Consider the following 10,209-nt stretch of genomic DNA (forward strand, 5'->3'; position numbering starts at 1 on the left):
TAGATGAAACATGAGATATCCCGGAGGGAGGGCTTTAACAATATCAGGTCCTGAGCAAGAGGTCAGCCAAGTTTCCGTAAGGAGGAGGGCATCCAAACTGTGGTCTACAATCAACGAGTTTATTTCAGTGGCATGACAGGGTAATGACCTGCAATTAAGCAAAGCCATAGAAATCTGGAATCGATCTGTGGGTGGGCTACCAGAGCTACATAGAAGGCAGTTTTTATAAGAGGTACCTTCTGCCCATTGGTAGATACAACTAGGATGTCTGGGGGTGCGTAGCGACAATAAAGTATCACTAGAGTACCTGTAGGTTGAATCCGTAAGTCCAGCAGGGTTGGGCAGAGTGACTTGCCCTGTGCCCGTCTGGGCCCCGACGGGCACATACGGGCTTGACTCTGGCGAAACTCCGGCAACGTTCCGGCGACGACGCTGCGTGATGACGCTGCGCGTCAGCATGGCTGGCTTTATGTTCGCCCAGCGTCTGCAAACTAGAGTGCTTGGTTGCGGCTGGCTGTGAGACTCCTTCGACTGTGGCGGATGTTGGTTGGGGGATACCAGAAGCCAACAGGTGCATCACAGCCAGCAGCTTTGTGTGGGATAGGATGTTGTTGTCCGCTGTGTTGCTGCCGTCGACCTGTTGGGCTGAGATGTTCAGGAGGCTGGTGCGTTTCCTGTGGGTCCACTGTTTTTGTCCGTGCTGCCCCTGTGGTAGTCCTGGGGTGGTTGTTTGGGGGGTTGTGGTCCTAGGTGTGGTGGCAGTGGGTGTTGTTGCCTTATTGGGACTCCATGCTGCATGTTCAGTTGCTCTCGGGCATCTGTTGTTCTTCATGTTTGCCTTTGGGCTGTGCTCCCTTGGCTGCTGCCGGTTGTCGTTCGACTTTATACCAGGTCAGAGCAGGTGTTAATTTTCTGCTGCTAATGTGCTTTATCGCATTTTTTGTGATCTTATTGCAGATGTGAAAGGTCGTTGAGAATGTTGTGGAGTGATGGCAATGTTTTTTGCGGCTGCTTTCACCGGAAAACTGGTGATATCGGCTGTTGGCACCAGCTTGTGAATGGGGCAGTAATTTTATTGCTACTGTTGCTGCGATAAGGTGCCGATAGCTCCTTTAGAATATGCCCCTCTGTCCGGTGAGGTAAAGACCTTGAGTCAACTCATTGTAAATAGGATTTTTGTTTCCTTTTACTGACAACTCCACCTAATATAAGGTGATGTCTGCAGGGTAGTGTACCACAATTTAAATAAGTTAAGATCACAGTGCAGCAATTTTGCTTAGATGTGTTATATCAGGATATACAGTGTCACCAGTAATCCCACTGAGGCAAAAGAGAATTTATTCAAGGAGGAGAGGTAAACATACCTTTTGTTTTCACCCTTGAAGAGGTGAGAGCAGCAATAGATTTGAGTCACAGTGGGAAGGCCCCAGGCCCGGATGGGATCCCAGCAGTGGCAGCTTGCACTCGTAAGTACAGTGAGGGGATGGGCAATACAGGGTGTGGGGTGGTGGAAGTCAACAGACGACGGAATCAGTAATATTAAATATATAAATATAACCACTTACTTTGCGTTTGCCGCATTGCCGACACAGCAATGCGGCGAGATCAAAGTAAGTTGTTTTATTTCTTCATTTATTTATTATTACTTTTCCCATTGTCTGCCGACTTCCACCAACCCACACCCTGCCCCCCCCTGCCCGTAGCACCTCACCGCTCTTACCTGTGCGAGCCGCTACTGAGACCCAGTTGGCGTTTTGAAAACTAACCAGGTATCATGGGTCCCACCTTTAACAAATGTCCTGAGAACTGTTTACATTTCTGTGGTTTTAAAGACTTGGTCATTGTCTGTGATTGTTGCAAAACACAAGAAGGGGGATCGAGCAATATAACATGCTATCGGCCTTCTTGACTCTTCACTGAATGTGGCAGGAAGGATACTTTGAATCCAGATTACAAAACTGGGCAGATGTAATGGAAGTATTCTCTGACATACAATATGGCTTCCAAAAGGGGCTAGGGACTTCACAGACCTGCCTAGCACTTTTGAGAGTGTAAATCACAGCAAATGATGGTGCTTGATTACTGAGATGGCGATTGAGCAGTTGATTAATACAAGGCGCTTGTGATGGTGATGTATGGCATTAATGGGGAGAATTTAAGATTGGCAGGGGCATTAGAAGTAAGGGAAGCATTCTTGCCCTAATCCTTTTCACACTTTCATATTAATAATCTGACCAGAATATTAGTTGAAAAAGGTAGGGGAGCCCCCAAGATCGGGCATCGTCCAGTCCCTGCACTCCAATATGCGGATGATGCAGTCCTCTTGGCGTGTACCCCAAGGGGTCTCCAAATAGTAAAGGTTTGTCATTTCTATGGGTGACCTGGACTTAAAGGTCAACCTATCCAAAACTTATGTTATGAAACTTGAACCACATGTTGATAAAAATATCAGTTCAGAATTAGAGGGGTCAACCTAGCTGCTGTTTATTCTTTTTCATACCTGGGTTAAATGCTCAGGATATATGGTTGCATCTGATTACAGCCAATAAGTTAAACAATTGCTTCTTTTTCTGCCAAATTGGGGATGAAGTTGCTAAAATCAATGAGTTTTATCTATAAAGTGAAATGTGTCTCCATAGTGTTATGTGGGGAGGGTGTATGGAGATGCGCCTATGTAGCAAAACTGCAGTTGAATGAGAACGCCTGATTAAGAAATTATTCCTCAGTACCGTAAAGTGTTTCCACCTACATGTCACAGAGGGATGCGTTTTCTTTTCCTGGAAGGCCTTATTAAGATAAGCCCAATGTTAGTATGACACAGGATATAGGCAAATCCAGAGGCTAGCATGAATAGAGAGAGATTGTCACAGAGTGTTTATTCTTGGAGAATGCTAGGAAAACAGCCTGGATAAAGTATATAAAGATTTATGTTGTAGATTGTGCAAGAAAGAATTATGTATTGATCCTGCATGTCTAGAAAGTGATAGAAAGGTGGAACTGAAAGCCCTGACTCACAAAATGTTGGAGGTAAATGGTTTAGTGGGGGGGGGGGAGAATTGAAAATCAAGTCTTTTATATCATGAAATCCTGCTAATTAACAATGGTATTCAATCTTATCTGGAATGTACAGCACAGATTACGCTTTACAAGATTTAGATTTAATATTATCAATCAACTCTTATCGGTTCCAAAAATGAATGACTGGTCTGCAACGCTTGACATGGGTCCTTGTGACAATGTATTCGAACAATGCGCTTTATCTATTTTGGTAAATATTATGAGATCTCGAGGAAGCGACCATTCTGTGTGAGTTCAATTTTAGGCAACATAAACAAGCTATCATCTTTCTTAAACAACTCCCTGCATTAGAAATGTGTTTAGCCATGTCAACATTTATGTTGCATTCTGTAAAATTGCGTAGGGAAATAACAGTAGCTGATATCAACATTTTGATTTAGCAATTTATAAGCAAATTTGATCTGCGTTTATTGCTTTAATATTTCATTTGTTTTTAGTTTCAACTTTTTTATGTTTATGGTATCAATGTATTTTCATGCGATTTTATTACAGCCTTTTTATTGCTTGCTCATTCGGGAAACATCCTTTACAACTCAACCTTTACCACGCAGTGCCTTTACGACGCAACTTTTACAATGCAAACCATTACAACGCATTGCTCTGGGGGGCGCTCTAGGATAGGGAATAGGTTTAATTTACTATCCAACACCTTCCCTACTATCTACGGGGACTGGAGTTGGAATAGCAAATTAAACTATTCACTATCCAGCGCCCCAAAGCACTATGGATTGTAAAGGCATGCGGTGTAAAAACCGCATTGTAAAGGCATGCCTGGTAAAAGCTTGCGTTGTAATGTCATACATCCGCTCATTCACTATGAATGTATTTTGTATTCTTGTGCGTTTATGATCTCGAATACGACATCAAATAAAGCTGTTTTTCTGACTTTTTCTTTAGTTTGACTGTCTTTCAGACTTATGATCGATTTTTTAGTAGCCATCCTTCCTTCCTAAAATGTTACTGCTCTGCCATAAAGAAACGTTTGTAAATTGAGACTGCCTCTCACAGGTGACCCTGTGTCCTCTTTAACTTTAAGGCTGCGGAAACCTTTAGTGAATATCATTATGTTCAAGTTTTGGAGACATCCATGCAGACGAAGGACTTGATAATTAACATTTGCTCTCTTTAACAATAGCGGGAAAAGGGTTGGAGACTGAAGTGACCTGCATTCAAGTCTCTCTAGCCTCAACTACTTGTGCTGCCCCAACAACCAACTAGTGGTTCATACGAACTTGCCATAGACTTACTCCATTCCTTTGTTACAAGAAACCCCAAGGCAAGAAACACAAACATACATATTCACATTTATGTAAGTATGCAGATGGATATATATATATATATATATATATATATATATATATATATATATATATATATATATATATATATATATATATATATATATATATATATATATATATATATATATATATATATATATATATATATATATATATGTATGTATATATATATATATACACCCAAGTTATCTATACATAGTCGTTTATGTATATAAAACTTATCTTTTTTTTAAATCATTCGATTAATACCTATATAGCCACAAAAAACACAATAAGCTACGTACCTGGAAACGACACAGAATGAGCAAATGCTGTAGAAGCTGCAGGGTGCTGTGCCAGCTGGAGATCTGGCACCTTCTTCAGTCGCTTATACTCGCCAGGGCTGTCCAATCAGAATCCGTTCCTCTTGGAAACTTGTGGGATGTCTTGAACTCAGATAACACAGAAATCAACACATGGTTTAGTGCAAACAGGGAGGGCAGGTGTGTGTATTTACGTTTTCCTTCTCAGTGTGTCTACTGTTGAAAAGTGATGCAAGTGATGAATGAAAACAGGCTTCCAGAGGGTGGAGAGGTTTATCTACAACTTTGGTGACCATGTACATCTTGCTGAAAGCCTCACCGCTTCTCCTGTAGCACATGGCAAAACTCTCAGGCTAATGCTTGCTTTCATCATGCCCCCTTCGTGTGAGCTCCAGTGGATCTGACACCCACCAGAATCTCCCCCACATCTGCAATGCACTCCAGCAGTGGTGCTAATTGGATTTCAGTAGCTTATTTTCATGGCACAGTTCATAGAATGTATGTAGCCCGGACGTGCATGATTATAACATATTTTATGCAGTGCAGAGCTGTGTGTGTCTCTCCTGATCTCTCAATTTCAAATCAAAATGTAATTGTTGTCTAATAAGTCGAAACTGGGTAAACCAAACACAAATTATGCAAAGTCAATGGTCAGTTATACATGGATTTGTTTATGGTAGAACCATTTGGGGGACATTGAGGGACAAGCGCAGAGATATCCCTGCCGGGATCGAATCAGGCGCTATATAAGAAAATAAATAAATAAATAAATTGAGTTATCTCATAGGGGTTGGCAAGCGCTGGTTAAGTAGAGGATGTATCCCCTAGTGAACAGAGACAACGACACAGCTGCGTGCTGTTTGTGTTTTTTTGTGAAAAGGTAGCAGTGAGTCACTCAGTAAGGTGCCATCAGTATCACCTTGTGTCACCTATGGCCTAGCTGGAAGCAGGCGTCAAGGTGTATCGGGACAGATACCTCACAAAGTCCCTTCCCTTATTTCTGGTACAGGATCACACTGGGATTAAAGAAAGCTGGCAATCAGTTTTTTAATTGTGTTTTTAAAAGGGATAGCTCAACATAAATTCCATCTTTGACATGTTAAATGTATTCAGAACTTCCAATTCTATAAAATAAATGTAGGGAAATATATTTGCCATTTTGGGGTGTCTGATCAATTTTTTTTATATAGGAGGGACGTTAGGAACTTTGAAGACTATTGTTTTTTGACCGTGTGTGTGGGAATTCAGCTGTATAATGCCTTTCTGGGTGTTTGACCTCTGCAGTCACCATAGCTTTCTAAACAACTATTAGCCGCATGCACTCTGTGAAATGGTGTGCCTGTCATGATCTGTGATCTAAAGTCAACTCTTTGCTCTCCCAATGCATGTAATAGCAATACTCTGTAGTGACCTTCTAGAAGAGACAGTTTCACTTTCTTTAAAAGAGAGAGTTGGTACCAGGACATCTTTGTCTTTTGTCAATGTATTCCTTACAGGGCGTGACTAAATAGCAGACCGTTCAGGCCTATGCAGAAGTAATCAATTTAAAACAAGCTACCCATGAAGTTTGATTTGCTCGAAAATGTTGTTTTGAAGGACATTTGCTTGATTTTTAGAATATAAGTTGCACATTTTCAATTCCAAATGATAGAGACAGGAACAGCAGCACAACCAAAGTTCTCCCTAATTTGTTCCATTTTGGAGATTTTTGTTTTATTCCAGAAGCGTTCCCAGAGTGTTCCAATAACCGACTAACGCACCTGTGGAGCCTTGGTCAGATACATCCTGAGACTTTATTCCACTGAACTTATTTGAGCCAGAAACAATAGCCATTATTACAAATGGTATGGAGTAGTATGACAATGTGTTTTTGTGTTCCAGGCCTTTCTCTCATTCCTGGTGTTTGTGGGTCCATGGTAATTGGGTCCACAAACTCCAGGGCCTTTATTCAGAGACATTGGGATAGACATTCAAGTAGAGTTTTGGGGGCTGCAAAAAGCTGCTGCACCCCAGTTCCTGCCTGGATAATGAATCTAATGAGGGGCAGCAGCAAGTACTTCTCTCTCACCAAATCTGCCATCCCACCACTTCTATGTGACATACCGGATGGGCCACTTAAGAAAACCCCTCATAACCCTTTACCAACAGCTTCAAGCGCTTGGTAAATATGTGAAGATTTGAACCCACTATTTCCCTGGTGAGGTGAAAAACAAACTGATGTGGACACAGTATTCCTTAGACCACATGATACAATATATTACCCTTGGGTGTGGAAATAACTTGTAATCCATGGATTTCAATGGATTTCGATGGAGGGATATGTAACCGCTATATATACATCACACCCCACCTGAGAGACCTGCACTGGCTCCCCATCAACAAGAGGATAACCTTCAAGCTCCTCACCCACGCACACAAGGCACTCCACGACACCGGACCAGCTTACCTCAACAGCCGACTCAGCTTCTACACCCCCACCCGCCAGCTCCGCTTCGCAGACCTCGCCCTTGCCACCATCCCCCGCATCCGAAGAGTGATCACCGGTGGCAGATCATTCTCCCACCTCGCCGCCAAGACATGGAACACCCTCCCCATCCACCTATGGCAGACCGAAGACCTCCTAACCTTCAGGAGACTCCTCAAGACCTGGCTCTTCGAACAGTAGCAGCAATCCCCCCCAAGCACTTTGAGACCCTCGCAGGTATGTAGTGCGTCTTACAAATGCTATGATTGATTGATTGATTGATGGTTATTCCGACACCTACATCCGGGAACTTGTAGTGAGGGTCTAAGCTAAACGTGGAACTACTTACTGGGGCAGGGACCATATCTGGCACTCAGGGTTCACCGTCCGATCTTACTTGTTGTCCTTGTTCCAGTCTGATCTTTACTCAGCACATGTTTCTATCCATGACCCTGAATTTATTTATCAGCCCTCCCCGCCCCCTGGAGCCCGAACTAGATAAAAACACCTGGTTGGCACTGTTTAAACTTTCCAGGATGCACACATATTTGTAAGTCAGTTGTTTGAAATGTTAACCAGACTCAATCATCATCTTCAGCTTTTTGGCACTCACACTCATTAGTTCATTGTGTTGTGAATCCTAGTAACTGGTCAGATCTATGGAGAAAATCTGCACATTTTGGGATATTTTTGATACCACAACTAAATTCTAATACAAGTCATATTTGCATTTGTTTTCATTGAGACACTTTTTTAATTTTGCTGAACTCTTGACTAATTATTTCTTTTTTACGTTTCATTTTTCATTTTTTACGGATATGTAATGTAGATTTCATTTCCTGAACTGTGTTATATCAATCAATCAATCAATCATAACACTTGTATAGCGCTCTACTCACCCGGAAGAGTCTCAAGGCACTTGGGGGAAGGGGTCCGCTACTGCTCGTTTTAATTTTCTTGTTACCATTTGAATAATATGGGCATTTATGTATGAATTTTGATTTAAATGATATTAGATGGAGTCTTGCTAATTACAGAGGCTGAGTCTCAAAAGCATTTATGAGTAAAATACCTGCTTCTACAGGTATACTTTCTTACATTCTCATACACATGCTTTTGTGAATCAGCCCTGAAGTGTTCAACGTTCTATTAGTAATAGTATGTTGGTGTCATAGTCCTTGTCTATGTCCACTAATTGTGTACAAGTATTCCTTCAATATTTCCATTTGATTCTGTCAAAACATATTCTTATTTGCCTCTGTTTTTATTGATAATATTTCTGTTAATCCATAAAATGATGTATACTTATATATTATATTCACTGAAAAAAACAAAAGGTTACAGGGACGTTATAGTTAGGCTAAGATTTCAATTGTACAAAACCAGTGAATTTCAGCTGTTATACTTATGTGAACTAACTATAACTTACAACCCGGCAGTGCACTGTTTATATGCCAAGCCCCTGCTTGACATATAAAACTTTCATTTTTTACAATAAACAAGGGGGAACCACTTAATGGCTTTGGACCATGGGTATCGACTATTTCAAAAGAACAACGGTCCTAAGCCTAGAACAATTTCTGAAAGAAATAACATACAGACCACAATCGTACAATATGTACAGTTTTCTTATACCCAGCCGGGCAAAGAATTTATTTTTGGGATTATATGACAAGAAGTCAATTTATACGTTACATTATCACATCAAACATATTAGTGTTTGAAGTAAGGCACAAGCCTGTGCCGTACTCAGCAAGATAGAAAAAGTTGTGAAAAAGGGTGCAGAAGAAAGAACAGTTTACATCAGGCAAAAAGAAGGGTTGAGCAAGACCTGGTACTGCTTTCAGATTCAAATTGGCAGTATTCCCTGTAGTAGAGCATACAAAAACGAATAACAATGAAAGAAATGTATGTCTACATAACAGTGTCGACGGCGTTTCGATCCCGTGCTCAAAATGAAGGGATTATCATCAGGACTTAATATATGCCTGGAATATCATTGTGCAATAAACCTGTAAGGAAAACAGGAAAAAACAGAGCCGCAAAAAAATATTTTTAGAACGCTACTCTGTGTTTGAGAGTGATAAAGGGGTCAACTTAGTCATACTCTAACTGGCATGCAATTCGGAATCGCAGTGCGGTAGTGCGGTGAATAGTGTTTGGTTGCTGCTGGTGACATGGACAAATCGTTATGGCTGGGATGTGCCTATTTTGTGAGAGGCAGTCATTTCTGTGAACGTGAAGAAATGACGACTTGTGTGTGTAACAGCTACCGGAAAGTCGAATTCAATAAAAGGTTTGTGACGATAGTGGTGGAGTGCAAGACTTAAAATTATTAGGCGTGATTGGACTTAAGGTTAACAGTATACCGCGCCGACATACCAGGGATTTGAAGATGGCGCTTTCGATTTTCAAATGGCCACAAATTGCGTGGTCGACTCAGTGCGTCATGTGATGAACTTCAGGAAACTGTGAACAGATATGGTAATAGTTATAAATGAGACCCACGCGGGTTCGGGTTTCAAGCCTACTGTTAGATCGGCTCTTACCAAGATTATTCGGTGTCCTGGGATAGTTGCCCAATGTGGAGCACCATTGAGAGGAAAATTCGTTGTGGGAACAATCTGCAGGAAAAAGTGAGTGGAATTAACACTATGCAAGATTAAATGGATGCAACAGTGGAGGGGGGCGGAAACATTCTCACCTTCGAGGAGAATAAGTTAGCCCTTAACAGCGTCAGGCAGTTCGCTAATCAGCTGAATTGGGTTGAGTGAGCGCTTGGTTTTGGCGTTCTCACCCGATTTCCAGTAAATCTGTGGCGGCGGTCGGGAACAGTGCACGATCCGCTGTGGTTAACCAAAAGGACTCAGTTTAGAGTTTACCCACGGTCTCGCCGTGTCTAGGTCGAAAACGTTGGGCAGGGGACAGATTCTTACCTCGCACAATGGACAGGATGTCGGTACATCGGTTCCTTGCAAGCGATACTGCTTCCATCTCGGAAAGTGTGCAGCCGAGGCTTTGAAGGAGTGCGGTCACGTGACGATGGTCATGTGATCGCGAGTGG

General features: G+C 41.8%; 1 protein-coding gene across 1 annotated transcript in view; it reads right to left on the reverse strand.

The window, feature by feature from the left end:
- The window catches only part of LOC147734826 (snaclec subunit B-like), a 102,163-nt gene extending 97,407 nt beyond the window's left edge, over window positions 1-4,756 (reverse strand). Inside the window, exon 1 of the mRNA XM_086953643.1 lies at window positions 4,664-4,756. The gene's annotated coding sequence lies outside the window, so the exon portion shown is untranslated. The remainder of the gene's footprint in view (window positions 1-4,663) is intronic.
- Between the last annotated feature and the right edge of the window lie 5,453 nt (window positions 4,757-10,209).

This window comes from Lissotriton vulgaris, chromosome 1_2 (genome assembly GCF_964263255.1).
Source record: "Lissotriton vulgaris chromosome 1_2, aLisVul1.2, whole genome shotgun sequence".
NCBI classification, from domain to species: domain Eukaryota; kingdom Metazoa; phylum Chordata; class Amphibia; order Caudata; family Salamandridae; genus Lissotriton; species Lissotriton vulgaris.